Here is a 14,725-nt window from a genome sequence, read left to right on the forward strand (position 1 = left end):
TACAGGTGGTAAATATTGCAAGCCTATTGGTATACCAAAAAAACTATTTAAATCTTTATAAAAGAGTATACGAATTAAATATACCACCATTATTTCCGACCAAAAATTAGTTAATTACGTACTTTTAAATTGTTTTAATTAATAAAGTATTCTAAATAAATGTGGATTTGGCTCAGAAATCAATATAATAATAAATTATGAAAATAAACGTCTCTGTTTTTATAAATCAGCATTCGTCAAAAAATGAAATAAAATTTATAAGGCATTACTTTTTACCACACTGTCTAATACACACACAAAATTCAGTTTTTTAGTATTTGGAGCAATTATTATTAATCAACGCAAACAGTCAGTTAATGTAGTTTGAATACTGGGATCATATTAATTGGTCCTTTTTAACAAAAATATTTAAACAGTTTTTTTAATTTTTTTTATGAAATAAGCGAGCTATATCGACAATATTAGTATCTGTACTCTTGGAAAATTTGTTACATGTTTAAAAATAATCTAAAATGTCAATATTCCATGGGTATAGTGATAAATGAGGTCTAAATTATAAGAAAATGCATTTTCTACGAAAACTTGAAGAGATAGGTAAAAAATTGTATAATACAATTTGATAGACAATTAAATTGTGCATATGATTCACGTAAAATATACAGGGTGTTCCATTTAACTTAAACACGTTATGGCCGTTTAAAGCTAGTAATTATTTAATATAAATTTTTGGACACTCTGTATAAGGTAGTAAAATTTTTATAATTGCAACACAATATCTGATCAATAAATAATCTTCAGTAACTATTTAGTATTAAAAACTTTGATACCCTTGGAGAAATGAAGCCTTAAAATTTTTACTGCAATTTTATAAAATTGAAAATATTTCAAAAACGGTAAGTTTTAAGTATGATGAACCTTAATCAAATTTACCTTTATTTTAATCGTAGAATGTAAAAATAGAATAATATACAGGGAGTTCCATTTAAAAAAATACAACTATAATATTTTTTACTTAGTTGGGACACTTTGTATCTTGTAAAATATTTTTAAATTGTAGCTCTAATAATCCTTCAACGAATCCAAAACTTACAATTTGTAAAAATCTAATCGTTTAGCTACAATACTCCGTGTCGTATGTGGTGAACAACCCTGTAGGTATTTTGTGTATCTTCGTTTTATGCCTTAGATTAAGAATAAAAATAGATAGAGCAAGTCATTCATAAATTCACAAAATCGAGGTGCCTACATCGTTTTATCGGTGAGTGCCCCCCCTACCATAGTTTATGGACAGCGGGGTAAAGAGGAAAGTGGTAGGGGAGTTTACAGCGGAAGAGCATCAAAACAGAATTTAACCTTGAGATTCATTGATGATAGTAAAGTAAAAGCCAGAGATATAGAAGTAGGTGGTTAGAGGCAAAGATAAAATATTTTTTAATAATAAATTTTAAAAATATGTTCATGCAATAAAACTAATAAATTATTATAAATACATAATAGTATATGCTATAAAATATTTAACAAACACTATAAAAAATTTGTTTATTAAATATTCAATAATTAAAAGTTAGATATAATTAAAAGATATTATACGTATTGTATATCGTATAGTGATTGATAATTGATAAACTAAAATGTTAATGGATCTATTATATAAGATGTCTTGTTATTTAGATAGTATTAATTACAAAAGAAAAATAGATGCATGTGAATAACTATTTTTTATATTAAATATCAGTAGATATTATTTACAATAATAATATAATTAATATAATGTATAATTAAAAAGCACAAAATTCATCTTTTCCTACCTATACCATAAATATATTCGGTAATTTTAAGTGGAAATATTAGCACAAAAACTAAAAAAAAACAATGTTCTGTAGTTTTCAAATTCATATTAGTAAGAGAGTAATATTTTGACCAAACGAATTCTCAGTGTAAGGATATTTACATACCATATAATTTTACATTAATTAGGTATTAATCATAACACGATATTAATAAAAAACACAAGTGTTGTATTTTAATAATATATTTAGGGACTGAGTAAAAAATATAATATATGTATAATATTCTTACATTTACAGGTTCATATTAAATAAAATATTGTAACCTGAAAAAATATATATTTTGTTAAATGCCACTGTAAGGATCCAAGCAGAAACTAATTTCTCATTGGCTTTTTACTTGTTGACATATGTATTTGCATAACAGATAACATAGTTATAGCAAATAGTCTAAAAAAAACGGCGTCAAAGGCGGCTGAGGAATGACGATTGATAATTTAGCGAGGTCAATCTTAAACTACACCATTTAAAAATCATATTTACTTAATGTAAAAATAAATTACAACCTTAGAGCGCCTTTAAAAAATAGTACGAGCCAAGAAAATGACTTCTAGGGCTTGACCTCACTGAAATTATCATATTTTCATTCCCCAGTCGCCTTTGAAGCCGTTTTTTTCTCGATCGTATGGTTTCCTAACTTATTCAATCAATCAATCATTTATTTATTTCCATAAAACAATGTACAATTGTATAGGAATAGTCAATAAATTCTTAAAGCTAACACAAATATATAATACAAAATATAAAAAAACAAACACAACAGATCATAATAAAATTATCATATACGTAGGCCTCATATTATAATTTGCAGGTATTCCTCCACACTATAAAAGTTCATTCCGAACAAATCATTTTTTAAGTAAAAGTCTAGAATATGCGATTCTAATCACTATCATAATTTGTCTCTCAACAAAAGTAATTCTGTAGCTCTGCCTAGGGTTCACATCTCTCACTATTTTGCATAGTAGCATTACGTCAATTTTAAACATGATGTAAAGGACCAATTTCATATGCACTATGTAATTAAAGTAACGACTTCCACACCATGAATATCTTCACTTCCTAAAACAAAATATAAACATGAAGTTGGTGAATATAAATATCTACATTGAGTATACATTGTGAGCAAAATAAAATTGACGATCAATGACATTCACCACATAAATTTACATTTTATAAAATTACATAAATCTTGCTTTCAAAGCCAACCCTAACGCTGTTTTTTTTTTCGATGGTGAGATCTTATACAACTATAGTGTAATTTTAGTAAAATAATATTAATATAATATATATTATATATATATATATATATATATATATATATATATATATATATATATATATATATATATATATATATATATATATATATATATATATATATATATATATATATATATATATATATATATACAAATCTATATACATATAGGGTAACACCTCTCATAGGACGCGAAGGCTCCAAGGAAAATGAAAGTGAATTTGTATGACTTGATTGATTTCTAAACCCTCCATTTGTTCTTTCAATACAAACTTCCATCAACAAAAATCCTTGAAACCTTCATATCGTATGAAAGGCACCACCCTGTACACTTTGAATCTGTGTATACATATTAGTATATAGTAATATTTTATATTAAAAAATTAAACTGTAAATATATATGTACTTACATATTGTGACGGAATAGGTATCCTAACAAGATCATAGTTCTTATCTCGTTATATGCAGGATCCTGATATCTTAATGTTAATTTCCTAGGTGATGTTGAAACAACTGAAAGACCACAAATCGCGACATAAATGGCTGTGAAAATTATCAGATTTTAAATATTTTCTTCAATTCCTTATAAAAAAATCAGCTGTTCTTGAGTTCTCTTTTGCTTGACTTTTTAATATTATGCTAGGAATAAATCCTAACAGAGAAAACCATTTAATTTTTCTCTCACTATCTTTTAGAAATCTGAAATAAAATATTTATCTTAGTAATAGAAAACGTAAATAGGCATTATTTTACAAATGTAAACATACCAATTATAATTTATGTAAACATACAAATTATTTGTAACAAAAATATAAACATTACTTCTTATAATATACATAATATATTATATTCACAAAATTATATTATAAAACAAATAAACAAATTTTAACAAATATGGTAAATATTTTAGGTAAATAAAACGAGATGTTGTATTACCACAGAACAGTACTTACTTTTGAAATGACGATGTTTAAATTCTTTTATTCTCACACATTTTGCCAGTGTAGACCCATTTTAAATGCTAATTTTGGTCTTTTATATAAAATGAAACAGTTATACATTAATAGTTTATTAATAGTTAAGAAATATGGAAAAATAAAAGCACGGCAAACAGCTGATCATGCCAATCAGCTGTTTATCGACAGTATTGACACTGTTGACCGCGTCCAATTCCCCCTACTATAGAAAATACTATAACAACAGAGCGGCGTTGTCAGATTAAAAATTAATCCTAACGGCTGATGAAAAATGACAGAAATTTACAAATATTTCAAGTTTATTTTTCTTGTAATCTTGACTGAATCTTAATAAGTACTAAATAAAATTATAAATGTCGAAATTTTGAAAAGTAGTAAGCTAATTATATTATTATTTTCTTAAGATTTCCCCAAAGTATACATATACAAAATTAAAAATAAACAAAAGCGGAGAAATACTGGGCAACATACCAAACAATAACAATAGGATGTTGGCATTCGCATAAAATGTAAACAGTTCCCCTGTGTTTTATGCACTAAAATTTTTCTCTTTATATTGTCCGAAAATATTTCTTTCACTGGCAATTTTCGTAGGTTTTCCGGATTTTATAAATATTGGATCTAGTATTAATAGGGCATTTTATTTTTTGAAAATATACCTGTTATAAAAAAATTCTTAAGATATCCAATATTTTATCTAAAAGGGGACAATGTTTGAAACTTATTATCTACTTTAACAGTAACAAGGAAGACGCTCAAATATTGACGGAATTTTCCATAAAAATATTTCGTGCTTTATCTGAAAGGATCGGGAAAAATTGCACCATTTTAAGGAACCATAATTTATGAAATATTATCCATAAAAGGTTCAGCTTATTTTATACTAACCGATCAAAACTCTCTTACAAAATGGCAATTAAATATTTAACTTATTTAATTCAACAATAGAAACACTAATGAAGTTCATTACAATAATGAGTTAACAATAAAATACACTGCCTGTCATTATTAAAAGAGAATCAAGTCTCTATTATTCTAGTATAATATTAATACAATATACAGGGTGACCCAGAAATTTTATGAACTTCATTACAAGTTATTAGACTGAAATCATAAATTTAAAATGATTTTGCACCAAAAGTTCAACAGACACTTTTTTATCATCATTTTTTTGCCAAAAAATTATGATGTTTTAAAAAAATAAAAATTTCCCCAATTTATTTCCATCCAGACTATTTCCATTATAAATATCTTGAGAACGGTTGCTCATAGCGATTTTTACCAAGAGATATTTTGTACGTAGAAAGTCACTGAAATGTATATTTTTTCACTCTGTAGTTTTATACAGGTACGGACGAAAAGTTATTACTTTTCAAAAGAGTTAAAACATATGTAGATGGGGCCCTCTACAAATAGGAGTCATATTGACATCAAAATCAAATTTCTCTTGGCAAAAAATGCCCAGACACCGATTATCATCCAAAAAATGACGTTACTTACGAAGAAATTATTTGAAAAAAATCTAAATAAAAATGAAACTTTTACATCCTGTATCTCCGAAACTAAACATTTTAGGATAAACATTTATACGAACTTTTTCATTTATTTTTATTTGAAGAATATGTTGCCGAAGTTTCCGGAATACAATTTGGACCACCCTGTATAAACCCATCTATAGTTAACTGAAAAAAATATTAGAAACTTTTTATAGAAATAAATGGATTGGTATGAACGTCATCTGCCTTTTTTCTGTGATTGTCTGTCGGCATCTTTACGGAGTCGTAAAATAGAGTAATCTCAAGGCAATATAAAATAGTTTTTGAAAAGAATTTTAATAACCTCTCGAACGAGAAACACTTTCCGCTCATTAATAATCCAAATTATCGAATAACTTCCTTCGAGCCGAATAAATTTGACAAATGCCTTCTCATTTAAATCCTCCCCGCCTAATAGGAGAGTTTCTTACGAGGCCGTAAATATTCCCCGGGGACTTTCGGGAAGACAATGCGACTCCCGGCTGGAACGTTGAACCGTTCGTTCCAGAGCGACCTTACAAACCGCCGCGGCGCTCGAAGTTCCCGCGCTAATTTAGTGCGTTCACGGTGGCGCTTCGGCGAGCGTAGAGGGCGTCCCGATCGCCGACTTATAACAGTCGTTACGTTTCGGTTTATTAAAAGGGATAAATCTCTGTACCTTTGGTCGGGGGTTTGTTTGAGAGTGAACGGGAGTTTAACATTCTTTCACGGTTGGTGAGAGATAAGCGCGTTTTAATGGGAATATCAGAAGGCAAGCTTTGTTTTAAACTGTTCTGGAATTATTTTTGCTGAACTATACTCTGTTTTGCGACTCAGGGAAGATTTCTATAGACGATGACTGAAAAAAAGACGGATGACGTCCATACCAATCCATTTATTTCACTATAATGGCTTTTCTCTCAAATTATTTTTTTCTCACTTAACTTTAAAAAAAATCAAAACACCATGTGGAAAAAATGGGACGGGCATTTTGGATAAAAAACACTTTCCTGTAATCTTAGAGGTATTTTGACATTTCATTTTTTGAATTATCCTATTATCTCAATCTTTTATTATGGAGACTAAAGGGGCGATCGAAAGTTTCGACCCATTCAAATCTCCAGGAGAGGACGGGGTGTTTCCGGCTTTATTGCAGAAGGCTGAGAACATTATCGTCCCTCGCTTATTAAAAATTTTTAGGGCAAGTCTGGCATGGTCACACCTTCCAGCTGACTGGACGAGAGCAAAGGTGGTGTACATACCGAAAGTGGGGAAACAAAACCGACAACCTGGCTCATATCGACCAATAAGCCTTACATCATTTCTGCTGAAAACTCTGGAGGAGATATTGGATGGACATATTAGGGGGAGGATTCTTACGTCTAATCCCCTGAATGTCCGACAATATGCTTATCAACAGGGAAAATCAACAGAACTGGCCCTCAACAATTTGGTAGGGGAAATTAAGAGTACCTTTGATCGCAAAGAAATTGCGGTAGGGATATTCCTAGATATTGAGGGAGCATTCAACAATGTCACCCCTCAATCGCTCCTAGGCGCTGTGAAAGCACGAGGAGTCGAAGCTACCATAACTGAATGGATTGAGCAAATGCTCAAAAATCGAGTAGCAACGACCTCGCTCAGTGGTGAGTCCGTTAGGTTTGTTCCGGGCAGGGGATGCCCGCAAGGAGGAGTTCTCTCTCCTCTTCTGTGGACCCTGTTAGCGGACGACCTGATGGCAATCATCGATGCATACGAGGTTGAAGCACAGGCATATGCGGACGACCTGGTGATCCTAGTAAAAGGACACAAAGAGGAGGACATCTCCTCAAAAATACAGGAAATCCTAGATGCAATTCACGGCTGGTGCACACTGGAACAATTAAGTGTAAACCCACAGAAAACCGTGATCATACCATTCACCAGAAGAAGGAAAACAGACAAACTGAAACCGCCCATTCTTCTTGGTGAGACAATTCCGTTTGCGGAGGAAGTTAAGTATCTGGGATTAAACCTGGACAAAAAACTTAGCTGGACCTCTCATCTGGAAAAAACATCAAAAAAGGCTTGCTATGCTCTATGGGCATGCCGCCGAATTTGTGGTAGAAACTGGGGATTAAACCCCAAAAATATGTACTGGCTATACGTGACGGCCATCAGACCTATTATCACGTATGGTGCAGTTGCCTGGTGGCAGAAAGCCAACCAAACAACGGCAAAGAATAAATTGTCGAAACTACAACGACAAGCATGCTTAGCGGTGACTGATGCCTTCCATTCCACGCCGTCAAAAGCTATGGAAACCCTACTCGACCTACCTCCTCTTCAAATTCTTTTGGAAAGAGAGGCGAGATGGGCTACATATAGGTTTCTAAATATAGCACGAGGAAGCCAAGGAACAATTATGTTCATACAAAACCGGCTAGTAGAAGAACTACAGTCAGATGAGATTCTGGGAATGATCTCGGATCTTATACCACCAGTCCAACTCTTGACGCGCACCTACAACGTCCTGTTTCCGAATAGGGACGAGTGGGATAAGCCGGGAAACGGTTTACTACATGCGGAAATGTGTTGGTACACGGACGGATCCAAAAAAGAAAAAGGATCTGGAGCAGGAATTTACTGCAGCAGTCCAAAGACTGAGATCTACTACAGTCTTGGAAAACACACCACGATCTTCCAAGCTGAGCTATATGCTATTGAAACCTGTGTGCAACTGCTGGTAGAACAGCAATACACCGGGAAAACATATGCATATTTTCGGATATTCAAGCCGCGCTGAAAGCACTTGAGGCAACGAAAAGCACATCTATGACGATTCTTCATTGTAAGAAACTACTCAATATACTGGGAGATAGGAACAAAGTGTCGCTAATATGGATACCGGGACATGTCGGCCTAGAGGGAAATGAACGTGCTGATTCCCTCGCCAAAATTGGTGCAGGCTCGCCATTCGTTTGCCCAGAACCGACACTTAGCGTTCCTAAAAATCTCGCAAGAGACAGGCTCTGTGAATGGGTTAGTGCGACGTTCCGGGACTGGAATGACAGTCCCGGAATGGAACATGCCAAGAAAATCTAGCAGGGCCATCCAAACATAGAACAGAAGAACTCCTAAAGGCCGGTAGGAATGGAACGCGTGTGCTCACTGCAGTGTACACGGGCCACTGCCGGCTGAGATCTCACCTACAGAGGACGGACTGGTGGAAGACGCCGAATGCCGACTCTGTATGGAAGATGACGAAACAATGAAGCACGTTATGTGTACCTGCCCCGCTGGGAGCAGGACCAGGTTTGAGATGTTTGGCAAACCCATGCTAGACCTATCAGACCTAGGAGACATATCGCCCTCAGACATAACGGCCTATATCAGGAGGCTGGGTCTTGAGGGTGAACTTTGACGCTCTTGTAAATTAGAGCGTGTAGAAACTGGGGTCCCACTCTTAGTCAATACAATACAATCTTTTATGAGTTACACATTTTTAAATAAAGTACTGACACAATCTTGAATTTGTTGAAAATGGAGCTCCTAATGCCCATCACTATATTGAGTATGTCTTCCAAGAAGTTGTCGTTCCATTTAGTAAATTTTTTTTTTGCATATCGTCCTGTCTCCGCGATAATGGCTGCATCATCAGCGTAACACACCATGCTAACTCTGTTGTGTCCCGATTCGATAACCGATATTAATCGAGGTCACCTTTTCTATGATGATGTTCATTAAAAGATTGAATAAGAAGGGACTAAGGCTGTCTCCTTGTCTAATGCCTCCTGGTGTTGGTATGTCTCGTGTTAGATTATTACCTGCTTTCACTTGAGTTGTGTTATTGATATTTTTAGCTTTCTGATGATTTTCACAATATTATCAGGCACTTTTTTTTCTTTCAATATGTTTATAATGTCAGATAGGCGTACTTTATCGAATGCTTTAGTAAAGTCGATGAAACAGATATAGGCTGGTGTATTAAACTCTATTGCTTTTTCTTTAAATTTGTAGCGTTTTTTAAACCACTACCACTGCGAACGGCAGCTTTTCATCGGAGAGTAGTGGTGGATAAGGTATTTCACTAGAGAGAAAATTAATCAGTAATAATTAACAAAAGATATATAGATATTGGGCGCCAGGCATGTACAGAGAAAGAAAACACAGTTGTATAATACTTAAAACTAATGACTATATTTATTCATGACGTCCTTTGCTGATACATGACATTGTAGAGTTCAAGTAAATATATAGTGGTTATATGTCAAAGAAAGTGGTGGTAAGAGTCGTACTAAATATCAATGAAAACAACTACGATAAAATACAGGACATGTAAAGTTTAAGAGAAAATATGATATGTAGCATTACTTTAATTAATTTGATATATTCCATATGATGCTAAATCTAAGATGTTACAACCTGTAGATTCTAGAATCTATGTTTGATTATCCATCTATTAAAATAGTGCAATAATATCTATAAAAAGTAATACCATTACAAGACGTAATGCAATGAAACCTAAGATCTAAATTATATTTTAAAGATTATATCGACATGAATGTTCTTAACAATCTAACCACTGAACATAGTCTGTACGATATTACTTAAGATGTACGTTATTGTTTAAGACTGAAAATGTTTTAGATGTTAAATGTAAAACTAGAACTTAAATATACACTTAGCTGTTCTTTTATGTAACCTTGCTTCAAACAGTAGCAGCGTGTGGTGGTCTAGCATCTCTGTACTGTCTGTCGGCGATCCTGTTGGCCAAAACAACAAAAGGGACCAGATTGAGGACACCATGAATCACTACAGCCGTAGCTACTGACTAGGCTTAGAAATGGGGGTGAAGCAGCATGGGACTCAAGCTACATCCACGCTGTGGCACTTATATGTGAGAAAAAAAATCATTCTTACTGGGGACACTCGTCCACAGGACATCTGTACATAAGATAATGTCTGTACATAAGACACTACCCGTACCTTGGACACAGTCCGTACCTTGGACCCTAAAAATATGAAACTCTTGTTTAAAATCAAACAAGGTCTAATAAACAAAATAAACCTACCTCGAAATAGTTCCGAGGGCTCAATAAATGATAAACAACATGTCCTTTCTTCCATGTGACATTCTGGAGGACAAAAGAAAAGGGACGCCAACGTGCCAGCAAAACACAAATACAAGTTGGGACATCCGTAACTCTACCCTAAAAATATTCAATAATAATATCGAATCTATAAAAGGTAATAACTATCTTTACCTGTAGCCTCGAAATAGCAGCTGATTCAAATTATACAACAAGATTTAAATAATCACCATTTCTAAAAGCTGGGATACAACAGAGCGTCAAAACAAAGTGAGGTTAAGCACGGAGCGAGTTGACAGAAGCGATGTTGACAGCGCCTCCTCAGAGCGATAACGGGGTTGTGTCGAACGATAACAGGGCTGGCGACTAGGGAACGTAAAAATTACGCGTCAAATAAACTATCCGGCCTGAACGAGAGGGAATCCGGTGATAATAGGCCCAGACATCATATATTATATATAGAAAAGACATGTAACGAACTAAAAACGTTACAAATTGTTTAATGATAAATTGAATCTAATTCTACTAGAGAAAATTATCGAAGTTTCTCCACATTTAATGCCATGTCCTCTTACCTCCCAGCCAATAATAATCCTCCAGCTTAAATCCAGGTGATTCGCTAATGAACTAGATGCCTAATTCGGGAGAGAGAGCGGGAGCGTTATTGTTGCATCGGCAAAATTGACTGATTTAATGCCGTTAGTGCGGTAATTATTTCTATTAAGGCGATCAATAATGTTGTGGAGCGTTGTCGTTGCAGACGCCACTCCATCACGTAATTAACCGAACCCGATTCGGATTAAGTTCTTCATTAATTGCATAATCTTATCTCAACTTGCTACTGGCAAATAAAACGAGGGTTTAGTTGTAGAGTGCTTCCAAATAATTGTTTAATTTGTTGTCTAGAAACTTAGGAGGGGACAACGATGATTGAAATTGTAGGCCATTCTGATTTTGTCAGCCAATTTAATTTTTTTAAATGCGGACCTGCGTTTTTTATTTCAGTTTTTGAAAGAACTCGGTCTTCTGAGTACAATAATACGCCACACTATACTTTGTTTTTTGTTTTGGGTACAACATGCGCTCATTATCTCACCTTAAGAAATTCTCGGACAGCGTCTTCTTTCATAATTACGTGAAACTTTATAGAAAGGTTTATCGTAAGACTATGAAAGCTGCCAAGGACATTTATTATAATGCGAGGTTCGCCAAAGCCGGTAATGTCGCTAAGGAGATTTGGGCTATTGTAAATGACTTAAGGAATAAGACTTCTTCGTCTGGCACAGTCTTTAATTCACCTGAAGATTTAAACACTTACTTTTGTTAATGTGGATAAAAATTTAGTGAACACCATAACTCCTTCCCATGATTCACTTTCATATCTTCCTAAAGCAAATGAGAATTTACACAGTTTCTTCCTCACGCCCGTAGCATTAGATGAGCTCCATAGTACAATTAGTAGTATTAAAAACAAATCCTCATCTGGAACTGATGGGCTTACTCTCAAAATGTTCTCTGAACTTCCTGAATGCACATTAAACCATCTTACTACTTTAATTAACGAGTCATTCCAAAAAGGAGTTTTTCCAAACTGCCTTAAGACAGCAATAATTATTCCTCTGTATAAAGGAGGTGATAAAGATGAAGCTTCTGAACTATCGCCCAATTGCACTCCTGCCCACATTATCTAAGATCATTGAAAGATTGGTTAAAAAAATGTTTCTATCTTTTCTCCTTAAATATAAAATACTTACTACCCATCAATTTGGATTTCTAAGTAACAGTTGCACAAATGATGCTATGTTCGACCTTTTTAATAATGTATACTCTAGCCTGAATAACCATCACTCTACAGCTACAATTTTCTGTGATTTCTCTAAGGCTTTCGATTGTGTAAACCATAATATCTTAATTAATAAATTGCAATATTATGGTTTCAGGGGAGTGCCGCTCGAATGGCTTAAGTCATATCTTGGCAACATGTGAGGATTGATACGTCTATGTCTTCTTGTAAGCCTATAGAATGTGGTGTCCCTCAGGGTTCAGTACTTGGCCCTATTTTGTTTCTGGTGTTTATCAACGACATTGCAAATCTAGACATTAGCGGTAAAATCTGCCTCTTTGCGGACGATACTAGTTTCACTTGGAGCGGCCCAGATGTTGCCGCACTATATGATACTATATCCAGTGACTTACACCATTAAGTCTTGGTGCGATTCTAATCTCCTATGTCTCAACCTATCAAAAACTAAAGTTTTGTCATATAAAAGTACTATACAACCTTTTGTACTTAATAACACTACTATTGACGTCGCGGACTCTGTGAAATTCTTAGGACTTCTTGTAGACAACTCGTTAAAATGGGACTTTCACATTGAAGCTCTATCAAAGGAACTAAGCGCTGCCGGTTTTGCGCTAAGATCAGTTTCTAAGGAACTTAACTTCTCAACCTCTAGAATAGCCTATTATGCCCTTTTTGAGTCACATCTTCGTTATGCCCTTCCATTCTGGGGTACTTGCTGCGCAACAAAATTTGATCGTGTTTTCAGACTTCAAAAGAGAGCACTTCGATATTTATTGAGACTGAACAGTAGAACTCACTGCCAGAATTTCTTTAAAAATTTGAAAATACTGACTCTTCCTTCTTTATTCATTTTTGAATCCGTTTGCTTAATCCGCAAGCACATATCTGCTATTCCCGAAAGGCCATCTCATAACTATCCACTTAGAATGCAGAGCACGATCTTTATCTGCCAACCCCGAGCTCAGAACTAGTTAAAGGTTCAATACTGTACAATGCCAAAAAAATGTACAATCATCTGCCTTTGGATATCAAGTCGCTTTCATTCTTTCCCGCATTTCGCAAAGCTCTAAAATCATGCTTACTGGAGAGAGCCCTATATGCTGTAAACGACATTTTTGTTGATGTTTAATTATGAACAATTTTGAATTTTAAAATTTTGATCATCTCACACACTGGTCAAAGGTCAAGTATTTAATATTTTATAACTCTAAAATCATATCTATTTACTGTGTACTGCTAAAATTGTCCATGTATATTCTTTTTGTAATTTTAAAGACTTAAATTTTTTTGAATTGTATTATTTGTATTGTGTATTTTTTGTTGTTTGTATTTTTTTGTGATTTTGTTGTTTGTGAGTGCTTTGTCGATCAAGCTGTTTTGGCTTTTTGCACAATAAAGCGTTGTTTGTTTGTTTTGTTTGTTTGGTACCTTAACAACAACAAAGCTATTTAGTTATTATTTAAAATAAGTTTAAGTCCGACTCTGGTCTTTTAATATATATATATATATATATATATATATATATATATATATATATATATATATATATATATATATATATATATATATATATATATATATATATATATATATATATATATATATATATATATATATATATATATATATATATATATATATATATATATATATATATATATATATATATATATATATATATATATATATATATATATATATATATATATATATATATATATTATATATACAGTGTGACCCACTCAAGACCGGGCACCTCCATAAAATCTGTGTTTATAGTCCGATTTTGATGATTTTTTTTCAAATATAAAGTTTCAAAAAATGTACTTTAGGGCTCAATGTCATGTTATTTCACAAAAACAAGGCCTACTTAATAAAGTTTTTGTGGTGAAAAATTTGCAAAATCATATTAGCGATTTTTTTTTTTTCAAAAATTTGAGTACACCCCTACATTCGGCATCCCCAAAACAGTTCTGTACCAAATTTCGTTTAAAAAATATTAATTATTAATAATTCTGCAGTTAAATTAAATAATTCCCTATTTTTTGCCAATTTAACGATGAGTTATCAAGTAACCCTTGAAAAAAAACAATCCACGACAACGAGTTTTATTACAAACAATGATAAAAATACTACAAGCAACACAATAACCGAATAATAAGTTAAACATATTCAAATAATTCTAGTTGCTTCTACCAGCCCTCCATTCAGTTCAATACATTTGTCGCATCTTTTCTTAGATTAACAGTT

General features: G+C 33.2%; 1 long non-coding RNA gene across 1 annotated transcript; it reads right to left on the bottom strand.

The window, feature by feature from the left end:
• Positions 1-1,186: 1,186 nt before the first annotated feature.
• LOC115887159 lies at positions 1,187-4,279 on the bottom strand. The gene is made up of 3 exons (XR_004051024.1): positions 4,062-4,279; positions 3,519-3,807; positions 1,187-2,909 (listed from the first exon to the last, which is right to left on the bottom strand). It is a non-coding gene; the product is annotated as an uncharacterized LOC115887159 (long non-coding RNA).
• Positions 4,280-14,725: the final 10,446 nt, after the last annotated feature.

This window comes from Sitophilus oryzae, unplaced genomic scaffold (assembly GCF_002938485.1).
Source record: "Sitophilus oryzae breed Bouriz unplaced genomic scaffold, Soryzae_2.0 scaffold_552_pilon_pilon, whole genome shotgun sequence".
In the NCBI taxonomy this organism is placed as follows: Eukaryota; Metazoa; Arthropoda; class Insecta; order Coleoptera; family Curculionidae; genus Sitophilus; species Sitophilus oryzae.